This window comes from Falco rusticolus, chromosome 1 (genome assembly GCF_015220075.1).
Source record: "Falco rusticolus isolate bFalRus1 chromosome 1, bFalRus1.pri, whole genome shotgun sequence".
NCBI lineage: Eukaryota > Metazoa > Chordata > Aves > Falconiformes > Falconidae > Falco > Falco rusticolus.
Genome location: NC_051187.1, coordinates 31837518 through 31854909, shown reverse-complemented (window position 1 = coordinate 31854909; position 17392 = coordinate 31837518). Strand labels below are relative to the sequence as shown.

General features: G+C 59.8%; 2 pseudogenes; one reads left to right on the top strand and one right to left on the bottom strand.

Annotated features, from left to right (window-relative positions):
* Positions 1-7824, top strand: LOC119142500 (annotated as a pseudogene).
* A 1525-nt stretch (positions 7825-9349) lies between these two features.
* On the bottom strand, positions 9350-12255 carry LOC119142502 (annotated as a pseudogene).
* Between the last annotated feature and the right edge of the window lie 5137 nt (positions 12256-17392).

Sequence of the window (17392 nt, the reverse complement as noted above, 5' to 3'; positions counted from 1 at the left end):
AGCAACACCAGGTCTACAAAACACAGCCCTGCTGCAGCCTCCAGCGCTGTCTCGTGCTTCTGCCCTCCAGGGATCTCTGGGTTTGCCGAGTCCCTGGGAAGGAGCTGGCCACGCACTCCAGCTTATGAGGAAGGGATTATCACAGCTCTTGTGACTCAGCCCGTGGCTCCCGTGTGCTTCCCTGCACGGAAGGGAGAGAAGCAGGCAGGAATCCTCAGTTTGTCCCCTCTACCGGGCTGCCTGAAGAGTCTCTGTCCCCAGGGACATTCCCCAGGCCGGCAGTGCCAACCATTGGTGCTGTCCCGACGGCAGGCATCTTGAGGGTGTCTGGATGCTGAGGGCAATGGCAGTGATGTGGTGATTGCAGCCTCTCCACAAGGAAGACAGGTAGGAAGGCCAGGGAGCCGGCTGTGGGGCCGGCAAGGAAGGGAAAGCAGCTCTGTGGCCCCAAAGTGCTGCTGGGGATGGTGAAGCCCTGGGTGCTGCTTTCCAGTTGGAGCAAAAGGCTTCCAAGTCCCAAATTACGGGCTGATTCAAACACCCCAAAGGGAAGCAAGAACGGGTAAAATGTGGGTTTCTGCTTGCTGTGGACATGCAGCCAGGGAGATGCTGGAGCACATGCTTCAGGGCTGGCTGTGGGACACGGAAACCACTTGGGTCTGTTTCGCGTGGGCTCCCAGCGCTGCCCATGGGGTGGGTGGGGGTGCCCCGGCCGCCCCCTTGGTGACAGTCACAATGGAGACCCCATCCATGCTGCGGTGGGACCTGGCAACGGGGCCAGTGCCTGTTCCACAGAGCCTGGGGCAGGGAGCAGGGCTGGCTCCCTGCCAGGCTCTCCTCTCTCCTGCACTTCCCGTGGGAGGCAGGGGGCTGCTCTTTGGGAATATCTGACTGCCACCGTGGTCCCATCCCCTGGCTGGAGAGGAACCGCAGCACCCTGCGGTGGGGTGAGCAGCGCTGGGGGCAAGAGGGGAGCCCGGGGGGGCTGCAGCAGGGCTGGGGGGGACCAGCGGTGGGGGTGAGGGCTGCGTGGTCAGCCCCAGCGCCTTCCCTGCCTGCGGCGGGACAGGGGCTGAATCCAGGCGATATCCCCCACTTACGCTCCCCGGGGGCTCTGCCCGCCGGCATGGGGGGCCTTGGCCTCGCCGGGATTTCTGTGGAAACCCAGGTACTGGACAGGGTGGAACAGCTCAAACCATCTGTTCTTCCCCTACTTATAAACTCAACAGGAGGAGTGTGTTTTGCGATGACATCACTACGGATGCTCTCCTTTTATTCATCGCGCAGCCGTCTGTGATGGTTTCCTCATGTGCCAAACACGCGAGCGGGTGCTGAGGGACGGGCAGGGGGACACAAACACCCCCTTAACCAGCGTTTCATTTCTCCCCTTGGGAAGCAGGTCTGTCCCCGCAGAGGCTCCATCATCCCCTTCCCGAGGCGTCTGCAGAGCAACCAGCAGAGTTAGCTGGAAGAAACGATGGACTCCAAGGTATAAAGTGAAGCACAAACCCAAGGTGAACTTCTCTGCAGGTGCAGGTCTGCCACGGGGACCTCCCCTGCAGAAATAAACGTGGCGGTGCGGTCAGCCGGGCAGGCGGTGGGGAGCCAGGCTTGCTTTGGCCAGCAGTGTTGGGTGGTGGGGGGACTAATTCTGCAGCCCTCCTGTGCTGGGCACGAAGCTGTGAGGCGGCTCGGCAGCTCTCATGGAGTTGGTTTGGATGACTCAGTGTTTTGGGTGGTCAGGCATATTGTGACGTCATGAATACTGGGTGGCAGCGAAGAGCTGAAGGTGGTGACAAACGGCTGGAGGTGGTGGTGCCATCCACCCGCTCCCCAGTGTCCAGCTCTGCTGTCTACCGCTGCTGGTCGTGTTTGCTCAAGTGACCAAGCTCTCCCTCCCTGTGGCAGTGGGGAGAGCCCTCTCTGGAGCAGAAGGTTTTGGACGTGCCCGCGATGGAGAAAAAAAAGGTGTCTGAAGCCGAGTTCAGGAGACTGCAGAGAGAGTTTCAGAGAGCAGCGGAGAAGAGGAAATCTTACGGTGCCAACGTGAGGCAGCAAATGCAGGCTCAGGAGTGAGTGCAGCTTTGTGTTTGGAAAGTTCCTCCATGCCGAGATCTGGGGACCCCGGTGCTGAAGTGAGGAGGGGTGAGGACTTGCTCCGGTATTGCAGGTGGGATGTGCTAAAGGTCATTTGTTGTCGTTGTGTTTTTACAGAAAAGAAATAGCGTCGCTGACTCAAGAACGCAAAGAGGTGTTATTAACGCCGAGCCAGATCCCATCCCCAAGAAATAGGATGCGGGATGAGAGGAATTGTACGGGGCTCCAAGGCCTTTTGCAGACCAAATATCAGTGTGATTCCCTGATTAAAGACAGAAAAGCCCTGTTAGCGGAGCTGGACAAGGAGGTAAGAGCATCTGGAGCGTTCCCTGGCTGAGCACGGTAGAGCAGTGCAGAGTCACAGAGTCAACCCTATGTAAAACGCACTTGGTTCAGGCTTTGGAATATAATGCTGCCTCCTGGCAAAAACCACAAGACAATGCCAAGCGGGCAGAGCCAGGCTCCCATTCAAGTCAGCACTGGCTGGAAACGTAAGGTCTGACTCTCAACCACCTTCTTGTCCCACGGGTCTCTGCAGCTGCTCTTTGACGGCACGCGCCTGCCTGGGGTCACACAACATCCCTCTGCTTGTCCCTTGAGGGGTTTTTTTTTCCTCATGTAAAAAAAAAAGACAAAACTGGAACAGTCAGTTGTGCTGCCTGAGACATGGGAAATAGAGGAGCAGCAACATCTAAGGGATGTCCCATCACTTCTCCTGAGGACAGTCTGGTTGGGTTTGGTCAGTGGTGGGGTGGCATGCCCAGGGCAACCCAGGGCTACAGAAGTGACAGGTCCCTGCAGCTTTCTGCTCTGGACAAGCCACCCATGACGGAAGCCAGGGAACATGCTCAGGTGGTTTGCAGGTGCTAGATGTGCTGTAGAGTTTTCCGCAACAGGGTTAGCTTTCAATCAGGGATCTCTTGGCTGAGTCATACCTCTCCCACCTGCCCCCGGCTTCGTTGTTCTCCAACTACTTCGCTCTTCTCATGGATTTATTTCCTCTGGCAGCTGCCCACTTCTGACAAAAGTTTTCCTCCACTCATTCCCAGGGAGTGCTGCGCAGACCCCTGTCTGGCCAGCACTCTACCCCTACCAAAAAGCCACCCTCCTTGCCTCTTCTGCTCGGCACAGAGTGCTGCTGTGCCGCCTTCAGCACCTGCTGAATTTCCCTCCAGAGGCAGCTGCGTTTCCTTTGCCACACGAAAATAAACCCATTCCTAGTTACAGCGTATGTTTCTTGAGTGTGCAGGGTGGGATCCCTTGGGATTAAAGCTGCCGCTGTAACTGTGAGCTCCTTAATGACATGGTTGCTGTAGTTCAGGTCAACAGGGTATTTTCTTTGGCTAAGTGTCCTGCCAAGAGTCCAGAACGTAGGGGTGGAGATTATACTGACTTTTTTTTCCCCTCTCTTTCTTTTTTCTAACCTGTACGTGCAGATACTAGAGCTGGAAAAAAAGATGGCGAGGCAAAACCGGGCGGCAGTGAAGGCGAAGCAAGCAAACAGTAGCAAACAGCTGCAAAAGCAGATTGAGACACTGGAGCTGCATCTAAACAACGTAAGCAAACATTTTGCAGACCTCCGGAGACCATGTGTGGGGCCACACTGGGGCCTGTGTGCAACCCCCTTTTTGGCCAGGACCAAGTGTAATGCTGCAGATGCATTTGGTTGAGACAAACTGCATAAAGGAGGAGCTGGCTCGTTCCTCTGGCCTGCTTGCTCCCAGAGTATCTCAAAGGCTCCTTCAAGCTTGGTGAGCCAAATGCAGCACTTGGGCCATGCCAAGAAGCCTGAAGGTCTGCACCTGTTTAGTGATAAACCTGAGCTGCCTGCAGCCACCTTGCCTTGGACACCACCAGCTCCTGGTCTGTGCCATGATCAGCCTAGCCTGCTGTTACCTCCCCTGTCTTGGGGAGGGGGATAGTACAGGAGCAACTTCAGAGAAGAGATTTGTCCCAGCCGTGGTCAAGGTCTTTCAGCAGAAACCTGACGCCCCCAAGTCCCGCACCAGCTTCAAACCTTTTGCTTGCCTCTCCCCAGGTCACCGTCCATTTCCATACCATCCTGTCCAGAAACAAAGAGCTCCGAGAAGAGATTGAAAAGCTGCAAATCCAGAAAGCTCTTTTGGGCAAGCTCTCCTTGAAGCTCCATAAGAAGCTGGCTCAGCAGAGGAGAAGGATGAACACTGCCGCTGAGCAGTGCACACAAGGCTACAAGCAGCGGTACGTGGCCTTGTGAACCCTCTGTGGCAAACTTGGCGCTGGTGGGCAATGCCAGCGACGGGTGTCGATGTAAAGAGAGGCCATCTGCAACTTCAGAGAGAGGATGCACCCGCTGTTGTCTAGAGCTGGGTGCTAAGGCTTTGGTGCTTGGTCAGTGCAGGGAGACCGGTACCTCCAGGGGGGTTTACTCCGCCTATGCCAGATGTTTCTCAGGATGTGGTGAACTGCCCTATGGAGCAGCCTCTTTCCCCCCGAGTCCCATCTCAGCCTGCATGGGAGGGTGCAGCAGACCTGGAGCAGAGACCAGCCAGCTCCAGGCAAAGTGAGCTTGGCTGCCACAGCTGGGTGCTGTGTCCGAGTACAAACCCCCAGCCAGAGCTGTGTTAGCTGCTGCTGGCCTCGGGCTAACGCAGCTGCATCTGCATGGGAGCCGGCCAGCGTGCACAGCATCACGGGGGTTTTGCTCGGCCAGGCACAGAGATGCATGGGAATGGGCAGGACTACAAATCCTTATACCTTCCCGTGGTGTAACCTGCTGCTCTCTGTGCTCAGGATGGGGGCTCTGGCAAGGATTGCAGCCTTGAACAAAAGACACATAGAAGACACAGTCCAGCGCAATGTTGAGCTGCAGGAGCGAAGCGTGCCCTAGAAAAGGAGAACAAACTGAAAAACTTCATGCTGACCAAGTGCAGAGATCGCTCGGAATTGGAGGAAGTGGCCAAAAAGAGAAAAGGTACCAGATGAGAGAGAATACCTGCAACTGGTAGCACAAGCCAGGAGTTGGCAGAGTTGCCCAAGGGGGTTGCGTATAGAAGCTTATGGCTCTGCACCCCAAAGGCGGGACCTCTCCCCATAGCTCTGCACCCCAAAGGCGGGACCTGTCCCCTGCCTGCAGGCTCCTTCACCCAGCCTTCAGCCTACAAGTGGAAAGGATGAAGAGTGATAACCAAGTGAAAGCACCCAGCATCATGTGTCTTGGGGTGCCCTTGGGGCAGAGGGAGGGGTGGGGAGGCAGGGAGCTGCCCCTATGGCTCCTTTTGTCCTCTTGGGGAAGGATCCCACCGTGTTTGCCCCGTTCCCATGAGGACAGGGAGCTCCCTGCTTAGTTTTGGGTGAAATAAAGACACTCTCTGCCCCTCTGGCCCCAGGCCCCACGCCAAACCTCAGGGCACCTGCAGGGAAAGGCTCTGCAAAGGGAGCCCTGCAGGGACACGCACAGCCAGGCCTCTTTTTCCATCTCTCCCTCAGCCCTGAAGGCAGCCCAGTGGGCCAAGCAGAGCCAAATGGAGAGCTTCGAGAGCCAGGAGGTGGCTTACAGGCGCCTGCTGGAGCTGGCAGAGGACGGGAACTTTGACCGCCTGGTGGATAACTTGATCGAAAAGGAGGGGAAGAACTTTGCCTCCTTCATCTACATCACTGAGCTGAAGAACGAGATGGAGAAGATGAAGCAGAGGATCAAGGATGTCCAGGTCTCTTCCAAGCTCTTCATGTCTGCCCTTTCTCAGCTGGTGCTTTGGGGCTGGCGTGGGTTTTTTTCCTCTCCCATGTGTCCGGCCTCGCTGCTCACAGCGGAGCCCAGCTCACAGCCTGCCACACGGGTGGGATTAGGGGAATGCAAAGCGGTAGCCCAAAATAGAACTCCCACAGACAGAAGGCTGTGTTCTCAGAGCTAAAAGTGTCTCAGTGCTGCCACCGTGTACCCAGCAGTATGCAGGAGGGCCAAGAGCTGCCTCGGCCTTGAGTGGGGCTGGCTGGAGTGAGAAGGGGGGTCATGACTTGTCCTCCTGCCCTGGGGACAGTGGTCCCCAGAGGGGTCAAGTGGGATGTCCCTGCTCCCAGGGTGGAGGGATGGTCCCCAGCCTCTCTTGGGCACATCTGGTGAGCATTCAGCCAGTATGCCCTCCATGTGCTTGTGTTTACACAGGACGAAATTACGACCCTTATGATGGACCGGGAGGACGCAGAGACGGGCAACTTCCATGTCCTGCAGGAGCTGGAGGTATGGCAGCCGGGATTTCCCTCTGCCAGGGCAGCAGAAGCCTGTGTGTCCCGGCATGTGTCCTAGCGAGTGTGGTCCCGTCAACACCGCTCTGGGCAACGGCTGGAGAGGCATGGGCAGAAAAGGGCCCTGCATTGGCTTTGGCAGCCCTGTCTCCCAGTGCATGAGGAGAGGGTGACTGCAGGGCTTCTGCCAGCCCTGGTTCTCTGGCACCTGGGGCCTGGGCTGTGGCATGGGGAGCTTGGGATCCCCTTCACAGAGCCTTTCCCCTGCAGGGATGGGAGCATCCCACAGCCCCTCCTGGGCCGCCTCCAGTGTCCGGACTGGACTTGGCCAGGACTTGGGGGTGGGGGGGCGCGAGCAGGGGGCTGTTGTGACACCTGGCAAAACCTTTGCGGATAGGAAAAACTAGCGGAAACCACGAGGGAAGCCAACTGGTGCGAAGAGAGATGCAAAGAGAGCAGCAGAGTCCTGGGCCAGATCAAATGTGGCGTGGAGGCCCTTTTGGAAGTAATCGGTGGCGATGCTACGAAGACAACGGAGCAGCTTGGAGAAAATGGGCAGATCACGGATGGGAATCTGACGCGGATTTTAGGTGGGTCAGGGCTGCCCGCCTTCGCTTGCCACATGGCCCAGACCTTGTCTGTCCACCCCCTGCTTGCCCCGTGTTTAGATTGAGCTGGTTTCCTGCCCCCACCCCGTCATGCACGGGTGTCCCTAATGGGAATTTGCGATGCCAAATCCCCAGGAAATTGAGGAGCCAACCGGGACGTAGAACCACCCCGGTGGACCCCCCAGGCCCCCATGTTGGCTCTGGGTGTGGGACCCAGCCTTGACCCCTCGCCCCTGGGGAGCCTGACGGCACTGCCTGGGGGGAATCCATGGGTCCTGTGCCCAGCAGACCGCCGGGGCGGCGTTTGGGCAGGGCCCGGTGGAGGGGCCCTGTGGGACAGCATTCCCTCCCACCCAGGTCTCGTGGAGAAGGAGACCAACGAGCTCCTGCTGATGGAGAGCGTCCTGCGCTACACGCGGGCTGAGGGCTCGCAGCCGGCCCAGCCCTTCGCCAGCCCGCTCCTGGGCACCACCAGCCTCCCGTGGGTGATGGATCGGGCCCGGCTCTGCCCGCCGCCCCCCGCCCTGGACAGCACCCCCGCCGACATCGCCGCCTGTGAGTGAGGTGGGAGGGAGGGGCTACGGCCAGGCAGACAGCCAATCCACAACCCCCTCATGGCCGCCTGGCCAATCCCCCGCTGCCACCTCTCCTCCCCAGCCAATCCCCACCGGCCTGTCCCACCCCACCACATCTATAAGGCCTGTGCCGGCAGACACGGGTGTCCTTTTCTTGGGCAGGGGAGGTGCCGCTGGGCCACGGGCAGCTGCACCAGCTGGTCCTCCAGAGCTGCGAGAAGGAGCTGGGCCACGCTGCCGCTGCCGCCAAGAAGGGGAGCAAGAGCCTCAAGGAGTGAGAGCCCGGCACGGAGGGATGAAATAAACAGTTCCGCTCCTCAGCTGCCCCTCTGCTTCTGCGCCCTGGACATCCTTCCATCTCCCAACACCTTCTGCGGGCTTCAAAAGCTTGCCGGCTGATATTTCGGCACGGCTTGGCCCACTGCTGACAGCAGCCATGGCCGGGGGTGGGAACAGCTGCTCTCCGGCGGGGGGGCCGTTGCCGTTGCTCAACGCCACGCGCTTCCCGCAGCTGGGCATCGCGGGAGTGGTGCACCGGGGACATGGTGACCACAGTCCCGGTCCTGCACCATGCCTGCCCGAGGGGCTTGGTGAGGCCACGGGGGGATGCAGAGCGGGCTCGCGGGGCTTTGCCTGCTAAGCTGGGAGAAGCCGGCAGCTCTCTGCTGCCTGAAGGAAAGCTGAGCTCAGCGCTGGTCCTGGGCTGGTGGGACCAGGTGGCTGCTAGCCACCAGCCCTGCGTGAAACAGCCTGTTTGGGTCTGGGAGCTGGGCCACGCTGGGAACCGAGGAGGCAAGGGGAGGAGAGGGCACGCGAGGGTGATGTGCAGGGGCCGGGAGGCTGGGGCAGGGGGTCTGGGAGGGCGCGGGGGCTCCCGCCGGCACAGCCGCACTGCGCAGACACACTAGAAACTGGAGCTTTGGCCCTATTTCTGCTGAGGGTGAAGAGAAGCGAACCAGAGAGGAGGGATCTGCAGTATGAGACAGTCAGGGCCACCGAGACAGTGACAGCTTCATCCCTGGAGAGGTGGGGGTTATTATCCCACGGAGCTGTTGATCATGCAGGAATGGGATGAAAATCCCTGGGAGCTTCCCCCAGCCCCGCCGGGAGCCTCAGGCTTCAGTGCCTTCCCAGCATCGCTCTGCCCTCGGTTGTGATTTTTCTTACCTAGTGCCACATTCTGCTTTCTGCCATGAAAATCATTTCCAAGTAAATGCATCCTCAGAGCCTGTCTGTCTGGCTGTGAATTAGCCTGGAACTGGATGGCTGGCTTGTTAGCTCATCAGAGTCTCCGGGATAACGGCAAAGAGCAACCTCAGGAGCAATGTGCTGGCTGGGGATTTTGCTCATCGCCTTGAACTGGCCGCACCCTGCAACCTGGGCCGCAGATGCCCTTTGCTCACCTTCAGCACCTCCTCTGTTCCCCTTCATCCCAGAGCTGAGTAAGCAACACCAGGTCTACAAAACACAGCCCTGCTGCAGCCTCCAGCGCTGTCTCGTGCTTCTGCCCTCCAGGGATCTCTGGGTTTGCCGAGTCCCTGGGAAGGAGCTGGCCACGCACTCCAGCTTATGAGGAAGGGATTATCACAGCTCTTGTGACTCAGCCCGTGGCTCCCGTGTGCTTCCCTGCACGGAAGGGAGAGAAGCAGGCAGGAATCCTCAGTTTGTCCCCTCTACCGGGCTGCCTGAAGAGTCTCTGTCCCCAGGGACATTCCTGGGGCAGGGGGTTCTGGGAGGGCGCGGGGGCTCCCGCCGGGCACAGCCACACTGCGCAGACACACCACGCCAGCCCAAGCACCGCTCACACCAGCGGCTGGGTTTCCTCTTGCCAAGGGCAGTTTAATGTGGATGCCATTGACGCATTCCCCAAGGGGAGAGGTAAAGGGTCCCCCCGCCCCCCGTGCACCCCAGACAGAGGTGATCCTGCCAGCCCCAGTGCCGAGCGTGGGCTAGTCCTCTTCACCGTGCGTAATGATGTGGACAAGGTTTTTATAGTCCAGGTTGCCAGAAATGTCCGGAGGGAAGGCTGCGAACATCTGATCGACCTGCCGGGAAACAACGGGTTGAAAAGGCAGCGCAGAAGGGCTTTGTGGCTGGGGGTCTGTCGGGGTGGAGGGCACAGGAGGCTGGCGGAGGGTGGGAAGGAGCTCGTACCTCTTCCTGGGAAAACCTCTCGCCCTCATCAGCATTTCTTTGATGCTGCAAACAAGAGCACGGTGAGCACCAGGGAGGCCTCGGTGAGGACACCCCCCTGCCCCCCGTCGAGGCACCCCTTACTCACTAGGCAGATTTCAGGCCTTTCCCCTCTGGATCGAACACCTTGAATGCATTCAGGATTGTCTCCTCCGGGTCAGCACCTGCGGGTGACATGGCCACAGCCGTTGGAGGTGGCGGTGGAGGAAGCCAGCTGCAGCCTCCTGCTTCTCCCAGCCTTTGGGGAGAAGGTGAGGGCCAGGCTGGGAAGTGGGGGGCCCACAGGAATGCTGACCCTGCAGCTGGGACCTCGACCGTGGGTGGTGGCATGTAGAGGAGCAGACATAGTGTCATGGTGTGCCCACAGAGCAGGCGGTGTCACCACCGCCCTGGCGTCCGGCAGCTATCTAATCTTTTGGGTGTATTTATAGAGCTCCAGGCACAGACTCGTGGGGCCTCGTAGCCTTCTGCAGATCTGCCGGGGGCTGCGTGCCTTGGCTTGTGTAAGTGATACAGGGTGCAGCTGGATGGGCCCCTTGGGTCAAACCCATGCTGTAGGTAGGGCCCTTGCCAGGGTGGCACTTGGTGGCACCGTTGCTGTCAGCAGGCTCAGAGGCACTGCAAGATCTCCTGGCCCCTTTTTTCTGGAGGGACAGCAGCAGCACAGCCTGTTGGTTTTTTTAAACGGCTGTGGAAACTGAGGCATGGGGACCTGCTCCTCCCCCGCAAGCGGCTGGGGAGACATGGGATGAGATCCAGCTCTCTGCATGGGCAGCCCCAGCCTGCCTTTGGGACTGTTGGTATGGCAGGTTGGCACGAGTTTTGGGGTGCAGGGACCTGCCTGGGGACAGCTGCTCAGGGTACATGGCGCTGAGTTTGTCCTAGCTGTGGTGCCTTGGGATGGGGAGGCGGGGGTAGTGCCCAAGGCCACGATTTGGAGGACAAAGACTGGAGCTCTTGGGGAGAGGGGTTCTTGCTGGTTATGGTCCCAACAAAGCCTCTCTCTGGGGGGGTCCCTGTGTTGCAACTGGGAGAAGGTGGCACTAAAGGGTGTGGGAGGGTGGGTGAGGGAGATCATTTCACAGGTATCCCCGGGTTGTCCCTAGGTGTCACCTCTTGGCCGTGGCGTGGGAGGCATCTTTGCTCTGACCCACTCCCCAAGCTCTGCACACCGCAGCATGGCAGTCGGTGCCACCTGCCTTTCCTTGAGCAGCTTCCCATCTGAGGCCTCCAAGGAGTCTCTGATGGGTTCTCGCCTGGAATGGTGATGGAGATCCTGGTGAGCTGGGTGGCCTCCCCACGTGGCGGGATATTAGTGATGGTGTGGGTGCCCACCAACCCCGCCAGCTTCCCGGGTGCCCCCTCACCTTTCAGTTTCTCTCCAAACATGGTGAGGACACAGTGAAGTTGATGGGGCCGGGTTGCCTCTTGATCATCTCATCGATCTCCTCGTTTTCACATTCAGGCGTCCTAGTGGGAGAGCAGCGTTGGGCGACTTGTGTGTCCACGTCCTGCTGCAAATTCATGCAGACCTCTGCGCTCCGCTCTACATACTGGGGCTAGAAGACACAGCACAGGAGCCTTCCCCTGGAGGATTTGCCCCCAGCCGAGGGAAGCGGCACAGCCCTGGGGAGCCACCTTTGATAAGGAATGGCAGTAGCAGAAGCGATGATGGGAGAATCAACGTGCTGGCTGAGGGTGGGTGGGCTGGACATGTCCAGCTCTGGTTTCTCGGGCTGCAGGATCACAGCAAAGAAGGCTGCAAAGGACTGAGCTGTGCCGCTTCCCTCCTGCACGGCCCCATGGATCAGCCTCCTTCAGCCCTCCTCAGAAGCTGTTTTGGGTCAAACCCACCAGCACTGTGGTTCCCCCTGGCCCCCAGTGCCAGAAACGAACAGGACTGAATGCCTGCGTCCTCTTCCCTGAGCTTGGGGTGTCCTTTGGGACTCCCCAGCCCCATCGCTGCTTCGTGCTGACCTCCACGACGGGAGAGCCAAGGTTGCAACTTCAGAGCTTCCTACAAACCCCGTCAATCCCTGTAACGCCCGTACACCCAGGGATGCTGTGGGACGGGCACAGCCAGGCAGGGAGCATTTGGCTGTGTGACCCAGGAGCTGGCTCTCTCTGGTACCTACGGGATAAACCACCCGCTGCTGCAGGAGCTGCTCCGAGTCACCCGGCGTGGGATCTCACTCCCTAACAGAACTGGGTTTGGATCAGGCAGTTTCCAGCAAAACAGGAGATCCAGTTAACTGCCGGGGCTTGGCTAAAGGGGGGCTCACAGCTGGTTTCTCACTTAGTAAGTCTAACGTTGTTGAAGCTCCTGGGGAGGTCCTAAAAGGGGGCTCACCGAGTGCAGCAAACGTGTCTCTCAGATCTGCCTTGTTGACGAAGCCACCCCGGTTCTGATCCATGATGTTTTAAAGCTGGTGCCGGTGGCCACCCTGTCCCTGGAGTTCACGCCAAGGGGGCTTGTGGGGTTGGCCCATGTGTCCCAGTGCTGGCTGGTGGCCGGAGGCCATCTCCTCTGCCACAGACGGCTTCTGTGCCCTCAGCCACGTCCCTGCACCTCAGGCTGCCATTGCAGGGGGGCTTGGGGGCATCCTTCCCTTTCCTTGCACTCCCTCCCTGCATCCCCCTTCTGCTGGCAGCATCTTTGGGAGCTCTGGGAGGGTTTTATCCATCTCTCCTTCGTGTTCAGAAGGTTTGCATGTTTAACAGCTTGTTCCAAACAGACTTAATTTAGCATCTTTGCCTGATTGAGCTCCATTTTCACTCGGACTGCGGCAATAACCAGGAGGATCTGCCCAGCTCAGGGGTCTGGGGAAGAGCTGCCACCCACAAAACCAGGGGCTGGCTGGGCCGGGGACAAGGCAGGTCACGGGGACGAGGATGGAGAATACCCCCATCCCTGGGCTGTGGCCTGTCCCAGGGATGTGCCCCGTGCTGGGCGCGGGATGTGGCCCCAGGACGATGCAGCTGTGCTGGCCTCCCGAGCCAGAAATAGCAGCGTTATCTGCCATGCGCACGCCCAGACGCACCGCAGTCGAGATAATGTGGGCAAAGCAGTCAAAAAGGCAAATTAATTAAAGCGCATGTGCTAATTGTAGGGGGCATGTGCCTGAAAATAAGTAGCCGCGGCAGAAGCGTGGCCGGTGGGGGGACCCAGGCACCCGGGGGCACCGAGGGCTGAGGCCAGGCACAGCTCAGTGCACGCGCTGCGGGAGCTGCGGTGGGCACCGAGGGAGGCGGAGGGGCGCTGTGCCCCCCGAGGCGGCTCAGCCTGCGCTCCTGTGCCCCCCTGCGCCCCCCTGTCCCTTAGTGTCCCGCTCGGGTGCCGCCCCAGCCCCCGCAGTGCCCCCCGTGCGCCCCCGCCCCGGCCCGCTGGGACGCGCTGCAGCGCGGCGGCCGCCGCCAGGTGGCGCCATTGTAGCGGGCGCGGTGCGGGCGCTGCCTGGTCCCCGGCGGGGCAGCGAGAGGGGAGGGGTCGGGGGAGATGGGAGGGCAGGGAGAGGGGAGGGGTCGGGGGAGATGGGAGGGCAGGGAGAGGGGAGGGGGAGGGAGAGGGCAGGGCAGGGAGAGGGGAGGGGCAGGGGGAGATGGGGGAGCAGGGAGAGGGGAGGGGGCAGGGGGAGAGAGGGCAGGGCAGGGAGAGGTGATGGGGCAAGGGGAGAGGGAGGGCAGGGAGAGGGGAAATGAGAAGGCAGGAGAGGGGAGGGGAGAAGGCAGGGAAGGGAGAAAGCAGGGAGAGGGGTGAGGGCAGGAAGAAATTTGGGGAGAGGGGCAGGGAGAAAGGGGCAGGGGGAGAGGACAGTGTGGGGGGCGAGGGCAGGGAGAGGGGCAGGGGAAGAGGGATGAGGGGAGAGGGCAGGGAATGGGAGGGACAGAAGGGAAAGGAGCAGAAGGGGGAGGTGCAGGGAGGAGCGAGACAGGGAAGAAGGGTAGGAGGGAGAGGGCAGGCTGCCATGAAGTTACAGCAGCCGCGGTGATGGGCTGCCGTGCTGTGCAACACTTCAAACCATTTGGGAGAGCACGGCACAGAGGCTGGAACAGCTGGTGCCCCGCTACGGAGCATGGCTCCTGCCTCCCTGGGCCAGGCAGAGCCGGGCATCGCTGGCATCGCTGGGCTGACCTGGCCTCTCGGCTGCAGGAGGCAGAGACCCTGCTGCAGGGGGCACGGGGTAGGCAGGGGAGCCCCTGCCAGGGTCTTCCAGACCCCAGGACCCAGCTCCGCTTGGTGACAGCTGACAGGGCCATGCTGCTTCATGGGATGGGAGCAGGGCTCCGGCAGTGGCCCTCTGGGTCCCCATGAGGGTCTTTCTGCTCTGTGCCCCGGGCTGAAGCTGGGCCCCAGCTCCTGGCCAGCCCCAGGACCTGATGGCGCTGCTGTCCCTTGGTGTGGCGCCTGCCATCCCCCTGCCCATCCTTGGGATAAGGCTCACCGTCACCGTCACCGCTGGCCCGTCACCGCTGGCCTGCGCCAGCATCACCCCTCGGCCACCTACCGGGGCCAGATCACCGCACAAAGGACCTACCATGTGGATCGCAGATGTCAGGAAGGAGAGAATAAATGCCTGAAATGGGAGTATGCTGAAATCCTTTTCTTTTTTTTGTTTAAAGTACACAGAAAAGCCCCTTCCATATTTTAATGAAAAGCCTTTCAGAAGAGGAGGCAAGAGGCTGCCATTTACAACGGGCTATTGTCAGGCGCACAAAGCAAACCCTTCTGGAGACAAACTGATTTATTAACCCGCACCTCGCAGCCCTCCCCCGGGCGGGCGAGCCCTTAGGGGCGGTGGGCGGTGGGGCCGGGCTCCCCCTGCTCCCCCGGGGTTCCCCGGGGTCCAGAGGGACGCTGCCCAAGGGGACACGGGGACACAGGGGGAGCAGGGATGGAGGGTGCTGCCCTGCACCTCTCCATCCCTCTGTGTGGCACAGGGCACAGCCCCTCTCCTCTTCCTTACGGCTCCCATCGATTTAATAGTGATTTGGCCAAACAGAAACATTCCTCCAAAGCCCACAATTTAATTTGCTCACCAAAGATGCCGTTAGATCTATTTCTGACTTACGAGCAGGCTCCCCTGTTCCCTCAGCAGCAGAGTGGGGCAGTGATGTATGGGCATAAGATCAGCTTTGTGGGTGCGGGGAGAAGGTCCCCTTGGTGCGACCTGTCTCTGATGGTGCCCAACAGCAGATACCTGGAACATCTTGGTCATGAACAGATTGAGCCATCCCCAAGGGGAGGACACCTTGACACCTTGGCATCAAACAGCAGAAACCAACTCTCACCTCAGCTAAGAGCATCCATCCCACCTGGGTTTATTGACCCACCTGTAACCACCCACCACCACCACCACCACCAGCACCAGCACCACCAGCACCACCCCCCAACCCCAACCCCAAGCCCAAGCCCAAGCCCAAGCCCAAGCCCCACCCCCACCCCCCCGCCCTGTGCAGGGCCCTGAGAGAGGGATGGAGGGATGGAAATGAATTCCCCTGGAGGGATCCCCGCCTTGCACAGCTGGTGCTCTCACTGCTGGCTAATTGCAGCCTCATTAAGCCAAAGGTGAGACACTTGCCTGGCACCACCAGCAGACCCAACCTCATTACAAATCTCAGTGCCTTCCAGGGGGCTCAGGTTTTCTGGTTTTTGTGGTTGTGGGGGCTGAGAGAGGATCTATTTATTTCCAGAGCAAAGCTGGGTGCTTGACTTGGGTGTACTCCAGCAGGGACAGTGCAGAGGCTGGTGATGGTTGGGGTCTTGGTGCATCCATGGAGTTTGCTGTTGATGCCAGTGGTGCTGAGGTTTCAGCTGAGTGTTTGCAACTGCGTTGGGCTTCACCAGTTCCAGGCGGGCCGGGTGCTTTTGTTGCTGCACTGTGAGCAGGACCTGCCGCGGGAGCCCACTTCTCCAGCCAGCTCTGGAGGTGGGGAAGGAGCTGGAGCGGGGGTCTTGGGAGCGTCCAGGCTCTCTCTAACACAAGCCGTCTTGGCTCTTGCAAATCCTTTCTTTGAACTTTGATTTTCTGTTCACTCGTTCTTCTGCCTGAGGCGTTTTGCAATTGTGGGATTGTGAGCAGCTCTGAGTTTCTCTGACTGGAAGAGATGAGAAAGAAGAGATCATTTCCTAGCCGCTTGTGCTACAGCGTGGTACCAAGGTCACTTTGGGTGTCTGCCTTACCCTTTTGGACAGTTTTCCTGGTGCCGGTGAGCTTCAGATGGCGAGAAGGGAAGGAGCAGACCTGTCAGAAGCACCCGCAGAGCCGGGTGCGGTTTGAAGGCTACTCCTCTTCTTCAGTATCTTCTGAACTCCAGCTATACTTTTTATTGGAATTCCAAGGGTTCTGCAAAATGCAAGTAACGTCAGCAGGATGATACCTGAGCTGCCAGGTGGGGCCAAGCCCCGGGATGGGGGGGATGCTGTTCTCTCCCCAGCCATGTGCAGGGAGAGGCTCCAGTGCCACAAGAGCCACGGCAGTGAGAGGAGCCAAGAGCTTTGGGGCTGGGATGGTGGAAGACCCCGAGTGACAGCTGCAGGAGTGCTTGTCCTGGCTTTGCTGGCATCCATGTGCACGGGTAGTGGAGGCTGCCGGGATGGCTGACCATCTTCCTCCAGCCCCTCCAACTCCTCCACTGGGATCTCCGCCGTGGCAAGCGGTGACGGGGTAAGATGGGAGGAGCAGCACGCTGGTGAGCCAGGGGGCTACTGCGTGCTGCCCTCAGCCTCCCCGCAGCTTCAGAGGCAAAGCAGTGCCCGGGGCTGGTGAGCCTGGGCCAACGCTGCAAGGCTGCATCCCCCTCCATGGGGGGGGGTGGGGGGGGGGCAGCTTGCCCCACGCTGGGCCTTGGGGACCAGAGAAGGGCTGTGGGTTTGTGTCACCACCTGGCAGGAGCCCTGGGCTCTTCCATGCGCAGAGGCGTGCACGTGTCTGCACACAGCTTGGGGTGTTACCTGCTCCTTAGCAGGAATATTAAAACGCTGCACTTGCTTGGTCTGCAAATACCCGCTGCAAAACGTACCCGAAGGGGCAGCTCAGCCCTTCTCCGCTGAAAAGCGAGTCACGGCCGGTGATGCTGGGGTCCCTCTGGTGCAAGCACGGCGGGGGGGGTGGGGGTGGGGTGGCTGCTTGCCCCTGGGCAAAGGGAATTAACACTCAAAGCTCAATTAACATTGCATAGTTGGTTTGACAGGCTGTGGGGCAGAGGTGGGAAGTTATTCGGGTTGTTTTGGGGTAGGAAAGCCACGGGGGTATTTCTTGGCCAGGTTTTGGTAGTGCCCAGGCGCTGCTGGCTGCTCTCCGATGAAGTTGGTCAAATTCTTCCGTGCCCAGGCACGTTAATTTAAAAACAGAGCCCGAACGTGGCCTGGACGTTGGGATTTTCCTGGAGCGCGTTTGCTGGAGCAACTCCCACCAGGGTCAAAGGTGCTGGATGTGTCAGGTTAAGGAGGGCAAGAGAAAAACCCAGCCCCCGCTGAAAAAGTTTGACGGGTGGCTGCTGGGTGGCCGTTTCCCACCTTCCTGCGGCACTGGGTGTCACGGAGCCAATTGCGGCTGGGAAAGACCTTGGAGACCCTCAAGCCCAACCGCTGAGCCGGGTTCTTAAAGCGCTGCTTTAAGAAAATACTGATTTATTGGGGGGGGGGGCGGGGGGGGGGGCGTTGCGGCGCCGAGGTGCTGCGCCCCTTCCCCGGCG